Source organism: Gavialis gangeticus, unplaced genomic scaffold, assembly GCF_001723915.1.
Source record: "Gavialis gangeticus isolate Ggan-Ray unplaced genomic scaffold, GavGan_comp1, whole genome shotgun sequence".
NCBI lineage: Eukaryota > Metazoa > Chordata > Crocodylia > Gavialidae > Gavialis > Gavialis gangeticus.
In genome coordinates this window covers 108652385-108662692 of record NW_017728992.1, presented here as the reverse complement: position 1 = coordinate 108662692, position 10308 = coordinate 108652385, and the positions used below count along the sequence as shown (strand labels likewise).

The following is a 10308-nucleotide window of genomic DNA, read 5'->3' as shown; positions in this document are numbered from 1 at the left end:
TGATATGATGAACTGTAACTTCCAAAATTACTTGGATCACCACAGTATTTTTAGGCTGGGTGTATATCATTGGGAGTTTTGTGAGTGGACCAAGGACTGTATAGAACTGTAAGGGTTATAGCAGCATCACAGTGGTTAAAAACATGCCTAAATTTCCATTATTAATCCCATTTTCAAGGGTTTGTCGCTCAGCAGTTAAAATCCATTCAGGTCTGAAACCAAAGTCAAGGTGCAATATATACTTTTGCTTTTAATCATATTCATTTTAAATCACTGCAGCTGTTCTTAAGATAAGGACTACAGCAATCCAAAAGTTTTATTATTTCAACCACTTTTGCAGTCTCCTATAACTAAAATATGTCTAATTTAAAAAATGAAATTTCTCAGCACAAGGGTGTTCTTCATTCTGCCTGTGTCTGTTTTATCACCAGTAAAAGACTATTGGTCAGATTCATAACTGGAGTGAGTAGGTAGAGCTCCACTGAAATCATTAGGATCATGCCCCATTATGACAGCAGTGAATTTAGCCTTTTCTCTCTCAGGTAGCTTTTTATGGTTGAGTTAAACTATAATCTATTTTTTCTAGTGTCAGTTCTCAGCTTTGAGATGTTTGGAGTTTTTGCTTATTGTTAGACATAAATTAACACATGGCATCAAAGGAAGTCTTGTGGGTCAAGAGTAGCATGAGTGAGGGTAAAGTTACGTGATACACTTAGACCATACTAAAACTGTGGAATGTTAAGTCATATTAAAGTGAGAGCATGTTGTGAGCAGTCACACATTAAGGGTTAATACCTTTTCTTTCTTACACAGCTCTGACCTGCCACAAACAGGCTGTCGAGCAGAGGCATGTCTAGGAACTGGAAACCTAGGCTCTATCCCTGCTCCAGGTTGGGGTTGCAGGTGCGGGGCATGGTGCTGGGAGCTATGCATCTTGGGATGCTGAAGGACTGCAAACTGCTCATTTTATCTCTACGGAAGAGACTGAAGTTACCCTAATATGAGCTTGGTAGAGTTAACCCTCGGCTGAAGAAGTGTTAACCGTTGCCTGAAGAAGTGTAACTTTGAGACATTCAGAGGGCACTTAACATGAGTTAACAAGCTTTCATGTGCAGATATTTGTGTTTGAAATACCCGTACTATGGTCTAAATGTAATGTATAAATTCACCCTGAGAAAACCACCCACTTAACCTGAGTTGTTCTGGCAGCCATATCCAAAGTGTGATGACAGTCTAGTACGGTTCGATAGAGCCCTGACAATACGTAAGATTTTATTACATATAATTTCTGGTTTTGTTTGTGTTTTTCCTCAGTTTTAGCTAGTTTCATCATTTCTGCATGATATAATTATTCCTGGTGTGGTACAACATAAACAGGACCAATATACTGTTTCCTTCACCCTGTATTCAGTTCTGAGAGCAACCACTTATAAGGCCCATGGTGGACAGTTTGAAGCCAGAAGAGGACAGTATAGTCTTCATGTTAGACCCGACTATGCAGCTCTATTTATACTGCAACAGTATGTCAGTTAGTGCCGAATGTGATCATGTCTTTTGTTATTTGAACCAGGAACTGGACTGAAATAACCAATTCATCTCACACAGGCCCCCACCAGCCATCAGACTGTAATTCAGGGGTCAGCAACATTTTTGGATAGAGTGCCAAAAACACCCATAACCTCAACTTGTAAGATGTTAGCATGCCAGGGCAGACAGCGGGGGAGCCACAAGGGCCTCAACCTTGTGGCAACACAGCCCCAGTCCCTTCCCCACCATCTTCCCCAAGGTGTGCATGCACCCGCCACTAGCAAGCCAGGTTGAGGCTCCGCAGATGCTGGTGCGGTTGCTTGCAGCCTCCTGGCTGCCTGCCACAGCCAGCCCAGGCTCTGGGCAGGGTCCTGCCACCCACCATGGCTGCTTGCACTAGGCAGTTGGGAGGCTGCAAGCAGCTGCACCATGAAGCCCTGGTCTAGCTCATTGCCAGTGGTGGGTGCACACATGCCTCAGGACTGACAGCAGAGAAGGGTCTGGTGCTGCACTGCTACAACAAGGATTGGGCCCCTTGTGGCTCCCCTGACGCCTAGTCTGAGGTGCACATGCCACACTGGCACACATGACCCTGCCGTAATTATTTTTAGTTTCTAGTGACTTAAGCTGGATTTGAACCAGCAACTTAGACTAGAAATGTTTTTTTTAATCTGTCATCAGTTGCTTGAGGCATCTAGTCTCGCATGTGATTTTATTTCTTTACCCCCCCCACACACACACGTATGTGGCACACATGTGTGTGTATATACACACATGTATGTATATATATATACACACACGTGTATGTGTATGTGTATATATGTGTGTATATGACAGAGCACTTCGACTGAAGTGAAATGCTCCAACAGGAAGAAAAGGAAACAATGGCATTTTTAACTTTGCTTAGTAGTTGCCATTCTCTACATTTTTAAGAGCTACACAAACAACCTAACAAATCAAAAGCCTACTTTTCCTCTTGTTAACTTTCTCTCACCATCTGGTACACCCCTAGCTAACACTACCTCTTTATTGCCAAAAGGTGTCTTTCTACAGTGAGACACCTAACTTAGTTTAGCTTAACCACTTTGCTGGCTTGCTGTAAAAACTAGTGGAGATAAAGCAGTTTCATAGATTCATAGATTATAAGGCCGGAAGGGACTTTGGAAGATCAATTTGGGTCCAGCCCCCTGCACCAAACAGGAAAGAAAACTGAGGTCAGGTGACCCCAACAAGGTGACTGTCTAGTTTCCTCTTGAAGATTTCCAGGGTAGGTGATTGCACCACTTCTGGAGGGAGTTTACTCCACAGTCTGGACACCCTGACTGTGAAGAAGTTTTTCCTAACGTTGAGCCTGAATCCATCTTCCAGGAATTTGTTGCCATTACTCCTGGTTTTCCCTTCGGGTGCCCTGGTGAACAGTTGCTCACTCAGCCCTTGATGTACTCCCCTAGTGTAGTGGTAAGCCGCTACAAGGTCCCCTCTCAGCCTTCTTTTCTTCAGGCTGAAGACTCCCAGATCCCTCAGCCTTTCCTCGTATGGCTTGCCTTTTAAGACTGATCATATGGGTGACTCTTCTTTGGACTCTCTCAAGCTTGTCCGCGTCCTTGTTAAAGCGTGGTGCCCAGAACTGGACGCAGTACTCCAGCTGTGGTCTCACCAGCACTGAGTAGAGTGGAAGAGTCACCTTTTTGGCTTTGCTGGAGACACATTGATTGATGCATGCCAGAGTATTATTTGCCCTACTGGCTACAACATCGCACTGTCGGCTCATATTCATACTGTGGTGTATTATTACCCCCACATCCCTTTCATTGGTGGTGCTAGTCAGTTTGGTGCTGCCAAGCCTGTAGGTGTGTTGGGGGTTGCTCATCTTGAGGTGGGCCACTTTACATTTCTCAACATTGAACTTCTTCAGGTTCCAAACCACCTAACTTGCAGCCTGCCTAGGTCTACCTGTATCTGTAGCCTATCTTCAAGCATGGCCACGCTTCCCCATAACTTGGTGTCATCTGAAAACTTGGCCAGTGAGTTCCTCACCCCCACATCCAAATCATTAATAAAGATGTTGAAAAGTACTGGACTGAGCACCGACCCCTGTGGGACACGACTGCCCACTTCTTGCCAGGATGACACAGATCTATTCACTACGATTCTCTGGCTCCTATCCTGCAGCCAGTTTCTCACCCACCTGACTCAGAGTTAAGCCCACAATCCTCCAAGTTCTTTGCGAGGACATTGTGGGATGCTAGATCAAAGGCCTCTTGGAAGTCTTATTCAGTTAATTCATATGTTGATGTAGATAATCAGGATCAACATGATATCCCCCCAGCTGGAGTTCACCTCAACTAGCCAGAAGCTGTAGTTAGCTGGAGTATAGTCTTGACCTTAGCTAGCTACATTGAAATGCCTTGATCTCTCCAGGTCTAGTTAGCTGTCTTATCATAAAAATCCACATTTTCTGGCAATGAAAATACTGTTTTAGCTGTGCTTCAAAAAGTTGGGTAACCCTGGTTGCTGGGAAGGTAATGATACATAATCTCTAGTAAGAGCTCCTTCCGCTGCCAACAGGAAAAAGTTGAACTATTTAACCACAGCCCAGCAGAAAGCAGTCAGGTTAGTATGTTATATGCAAGACTTTGCAGTTATGGACAAAATAAGGTTAGAATGTAAGCCATAACTTGCATTCTCTTGCTTGTTTATGCTTATGTTTAACTTATGCCCCCACCACTGTGTTAATGAGTAAAATTTTTGTGGTCAAAGTTAACTCTACATTTTATTTTAAATTATTATGTCTTCACCAGTGAATCTGCACCCGACCAACTCCTTCCCAGAGGAAAAGGCAAATCATGAGACAGTTCAAGAGAGGTACTATGGGAAGGGCTACTGTTATCTGTGGGGTATTCCTGGCATCTGAAGACTAGCTGCAACAGGCTATGAAATTGCCTCCTCAACAAAGATTCAGAGGTAGGGAATGGATGTGGGTCTGCAACCTCTCTCACAAATAAGATTTGGTACTTTCTGTGGGGTTGTAAGAGCCACTTTGAATTTAAAGGGTAAATACTACTACAGGAAAAAGGCTCAGTCTAATTATGACTACTGTAATTCAGCTATTTTCTTATGTCTAGAGCCTACCCTTGGTTAACAAGCACCTTCCACACCATATATTACAGGCATTATCCTACCTTGAAGTTACAGCAGGATATAAAAGAATTGAAAAAGAGCACTGTAATAGTCTGGGGATATCTCCCCATAGGCCTTGACCAGGACTTTAGAAGAATCTGCCACATGGCACCAGAAATTCCCTTGTCTAATTAAAAAGTTATGTGCTAGGCCAGGACTTTTAAATCAGTAACAGTAGCATAACTAAGGAGAGGCAACTAGGACACCATTTCTGGGCAACCACTTGGGAGGGGGTGGTGCAAAAACAGCAGTCACGGCAGCTGCTGCCCCATGCAGCACCACCACTTCCAGCTGCACAGACCTGCCCAGTTAACCTCTGATCACTAGTGCTTTCACTGTAAGTTGAAAGCTTATACGGACCTTTTTTCATAAAAGCATGCCTATATGGGAAACCACGTAACAGTGGGTTTAAAGTTAGGCATGGGCTTAAATAGCTTGATTAATGAAAATGGACTTAAGCACAGCAGTGTGTCCCTGAGTTAGGCCCAAGGTGCAGAAACAAGCACTAAAGCTCATATGTACCTATCCATAAAGTATCCATTACTGCCACTATCGGAAACAAGATACTGGGCTAAATGGATGATTGGTCTGACTTAGAATAGCACTTCTTATGTTCTTAAGTGATGAGTTCTCAGAAAGAAGGCAGGGTAGATTTGCACCTTCTACCGGGCTTCAGACTCACATGTCTAACTACATCTCTGCTCATGAATACTAAATCATATTCAGAAAAGATGCTTGGAGGGTTAGCCTGCCCTACCTTTTGATTGCAATTTCCACACATTTAGCTGTTGCTTTTAGCAGTTGTAAATTCAGTCCCACAAATGATGACAATGCTTTTAGATGCAATACAGCTTACTGGGTTTTTGAAAGGTGCTGGTTTTCTATAACCTTTTCTTTTGTTTTGCATAAAACACTTTTTATGCCATTTTGGTTGTACACCAATATAATTATATTTTGAATTATTTTATTTTTTGTATAACTTAATCCTCTGTCTAGTGGGGAGAAATCTTGAGTTTATCCCTGTGCAATTCAATGCTTTGAAGATCAGAATCTATCCTTTTGGTGTACACAGTAGTTCCCTCAAACTTCAGCAGGAGCTTTGAGTTTATAGCATTAGGTGACATCATGACTCTCTGCAGCACAGGGCTGTTATCATTACCTCACCTCAATATATATTCATTTATAATAACAATATTTTGCTACTTAAATATGTGTAGATTAGTGTAAATATTTCTGTAAATATTTGTGTATATACAGATGTATACACACTCATCCCCTTTTCCTCACAAAACACTTTACAAATATTAATTAAGCTTCATAAAATTGCTGTAGATTATTACTGTACCCATTTTATATAAACGTGTAAACTAAGCCACAGGTATTTTAAATGATTCGTCTTTGATCACACAGTCTTAAAGTCTCGACTTGCACTCTCATGCTCTGACCCCAACAGCAACTCTTTATCCTGCCATACATGGCATAAAAATGGGTTAAGAGGGTTTACTGTTCTTACAGGTATGAGGAATATATGTCATGGTAACAAGTGTAATACCAGATATATTTTCACAGTTATGTATGTTATATAAAAAAAACTCAAAATGTATTGTGTAAGGTCATATGGACTGTGTGGCAATATTACTGATTATATTGCACATTGCTTTTGTTCATTTCTTAGTTTATTTTAATTACAGCAGCATCCACAAAGTACTAGGTGCAGTCCAAACACATTGTGTGACATAGTCTTTGCCATTAAGTGATGATCTATCTCTTCTGTACACTTTTTCAAGATTATTGAGGTTCTGAAAAATAATTTTACTTTACTATAACACAAAATCGCATCTACATGCGGACAGTCCTGCTGAGCACTGACAACTAGTCGCGTCTCTGCTGCCATTTTAAAAGCAATAGTGGCAGAGATGCAAACCTCTGATAGTGCTCAGCAGGATGGATCAAATACAGAAAGGCAATTTCTGCACATTGAACAATGGAGTAAGCTAAAATCCAGTTCCTATCACCAGCCTTTATGACGGAGAGGTATTTCAAATTGATATTTACCTTCGGCCTTTATTAAGGTCCTGTGCAAATGAGCCTGCTGATTTCTGATCTGTGTGATGGTGTCTATCACAGTGTAGGTATTTTGTGGCAAAAAATATGGAAATATAATAACATAGAACTTAAGGTGTATAGAGAGTTGTTTAATTTTACACAACTATGTTACTGGGGATTTTAAAAATCATAATCCTTTAATAGAGAATTTGTATTAAAAATATTCATTCTGCTTAGTAATTGGAATTATCATTAACTGGAAGTTTAAAAACACGGCCTTACATGTTCATATTGGTGCTCTTTGAATGAAGATCTCCCCCTTCCCATACAGAAGCTTCAGGTCTTTTTCAGTACTGTCCTTCCCACCACAATACCCTATGGGGTGACATCTATAGGGGTCAGGAATCAATACATGGGGAATAAAGGAAAAAGGTGCATTTACAACATATATCATTCTTCCCCAGCAGCCAGTGGGAAATCTGAAGTTAGGGCCCTCCAGCCAGTGGAACTTTCTTCAAAGGCAGGAGCTGGCCAGCTGAGGGCTCAGTAGCATTGATGCTTGAGGCCTCTGTGCTGATGACTGTGACCTTCAATAAATAGCCTGAAATCAGTGATGGTCTCAAGTGATCTGAAAGTCCCAGAGGGCAAGCTCCCTTTTCTCTCTGTTGGGTTAGGGGGAGGAAACACCTCCCTTTTCCTTCTATAGAACAGATGGAGGGTTTGGCTCCTTGAAGGTATGGGGGAACCTCACAAGAAAAAATAACATGACACTTTCTTCCCCTACTAGCTTTCTACAGGGTTTTCCATGGGAAGAGGCAATCTGGCTCAAAGAGATGAACAGTAACTCCTGCCCCTGCCCCCCACCCAGAGATAAATGATAATTTTTCAAAAGCAAGTAAAATTTAGGACCTTAAATCCCTTTAAACCCACTGAGTTCTGAAGAAAATGCCCAATTTGGTGTCATTCAGTTCTTTCTCTAGGAAAAAAAATAATTGCTGAAGGTTAAACAATTATAGCTTATGAATGGCCAACAATTGTTTATGGACATAATATGAGCCTTGGTTTTGATACTGGTTTAGGGTAGCAAAGTTGAAAAAATACCCCTGGTATTTTCCACTACTGAGCAAAACATTTAATTTTGTTAGCCCCCAAAATCTGCAAAACGTTGGCTGGGTCAGCTGAATCCTTCAAAGACATATTTTTTGCAGTCCATAGTGGTGTAAGGGTAAGTGACACATCATTTAATGAAGAACTATACAAAAACCCTCTGGGATTATTTACAGCCATTACAGCAGTAATACAGTAAAGTTCAACAGCACAAGGATGATATAAAAATTGCTCTTCCCATCTACCACAGTTTAGTGACACTTCACATCCTTGATAGCTGTAACTACTACTGAAATGGGGGAATCTTAGGATTCATGAGGATTCTTTCAACCAGCTAAGGATCCAAATCTGGGACACAGGATGGGGAAATGACACAGAAGGAGGGAAACAAAGAAAATGGTGTTAGAAGATGTGTACAATAATATTATTCCTTTGGTCTAGCACCATCCTCTGTAGCATCAACTGCTTCATTATGTATATCTGTTCTAAATCTCTTGCAGTTATAAGTGAGATAACAGCAGGCCTATGTGAAGAGGAAGATTCTTTCTGAAAGCAGGGAGCTTTCTGATAAGGAAAAATGGGAGGATATGGTACAACACATTTTTTAGGCTGCCAGAAAACAAGTGAAGGTGAGAACTGTCCTGGCTCTTTTCATTTCCATGTTTTCAGGGACTTCCAAATTCCTGAACAATCTGACTTCCAGCTTGTTTTCTTTCCAACCTTAGATGCATTGGCATCCTTTTGCAAGTTAAAGAGAAAGACAATGAGCACTGGCTTTCAAGGAAACACCCCCCTGGCGTGTATTTTAATGACAAGAGTCTTGTTATTAGCTGGGAAGTGTAGTGCTCATGGATTTCACACCAGCTAAAACTTTCTGTAAGTGCTCTCCAGTCTCCTTTCATGTGCATTTCATTCAAGGGCATACTTTTTTTTTGTTTGGACGATTGGAGATTTGACAACAGAAGAACAAAGCTATAAATGTGAGGGTGCAATATATCATGAGATAAAGTGTGGAGAACATGTCCTCTACCAAAATGCCCCTTGGTGGAAGAAAAAAACCAAAATGCCTAACAGAAGGAGTAAAAAAAAATGAAGTGCACCTTCCCAAGGTATCAGATGTGGCAGAAAGTTGAAAGGTTACGTTTGTAAAAGTGCAGCTGCTTCCCTACTCTTTGATTCAGGCTTCTGCATGGCAAAGACTCGAAACCAAAAGACAAATCTGACAATATGCTAATCTTCCAATAAAAAAAATGTGACTTCTGAACCCTTATCTGTTGAAGAGCTGACAGTGAAGTTCAGAGACGGTTGTCTAACCAGACAAAACGATAGAGAAAATATGCCTTCAAACAAGATCATAAATCTTGAACAGTGCAGGGGAACAAATGCAAAGGGAATGGTTTACCACTAATACCATTTACTAGCCTGACTTTCTCCCTCTCCCCTCCACCCCACAACCAGCCCCATGACACACAGAGGCAGGGTGTGCCCTGTCAAACCAACATAAATCCAAGGGTTGGGGGGAGAAAAAAAGTGACAATATATATCGAGTATGGAGATCGGATGTTATTTTCCTCACAACCAGGTGGAGGGGGGAAGGCAGAAAACAAATATAGTGCAACCTGAATACAACAGCATATACCCAGACACACACACAAAAAGTTTGCATATGGCACAGGGCGCTTGAAGATCATAAATCTATGCATGAGAAAGATGTAGTGGAAATTTTTGGGGGGATTAGAGTTTATTTTTGTCATCTCTGTGAGACAGCTACTCATTCATCCAGATCACAGCTAAGAAAAAAGCTGGTCACAGAAATTAGCAGTTTCAGCTCAGCAGCAAAGTCGCCAGCCTGTGAAGGCAGAGAGAAATTGACTAATTAGCAATGCGCACTAAAACTTGACGGTTCTTTATAGAGAGAGAGAAGAGAGAGAGAGAGAGAGAGGGAGAGAGGGAGGGAGGCGGGGGGGGGGCTCGCTTTTTCCCCTTCTTTCTTCCAAAGATGTTTGAAATCGCAGTCATTTACGCTCGACAATTTTTACAATAGCCTTGAGCCATAATTTTGCGAGTCTCTCCAGCATCCATCCCCCTGTATGGTCTCTCTCCACTGGCCATGCACGACCGTTTCTCTCCCCAACCGTGGATTTCCTATTACTCTCGTTACGACTCACTGAGCCCCAGGCCCAAGGATAATGATGTGTTGTTTCTTGGTAGCATAATTTGTCACACGTACATTTTTTCTTCTTCTTCTCTTGCAGAAAGCTCTGCGCTCTCTCTCTCTCTCTTTCTCTCTCTCTCTCCCCTTCTCTCTCTCGTACATTTTCTTGCTGTTGCTAATTCATGGTGATCAAATGATGTACGACAAAATAAATTGTAAAGAGTGACTGCTCCGAGTTGGGAACCAGAAGCTTTATTTTATTTTTTTTTCTTTCCTTTTTTTTTTTTTTTTTT

General features: G+C 41.6%; 1 long non-coding RNA gene across 3 annotated transcripts; it reads left to right on the top strand.

The window, feature by feature from the left end:
* Nucleotides 1-3716: 3716 nt before the first annotated feature.
* LOC109304278 lies at nt 3717-10250 on the top strand. Of its 3 annotated transcripts, none has more exons than XR_002099331.1 (3): nt 3717-4491; nt 8361-8489; nt 8586-10250. It is a non-coding gene; the product is annotated as an uncharacterized LOC109304278 (long non-coding RNA). The 3 variants fall into 3 exon arrangements; XR_002099332.1 differs by lacking the exon at nt 3717-4491 and adding an exon at nt 4504-7978; XR_002099329.1 differs by lacking the exon at nt 3717-4491 and having other exon boundaries at nt 4508-8489.
* The last annotated feature ends 58 nt before the right edge of the window (nt 10251-10308 follow it).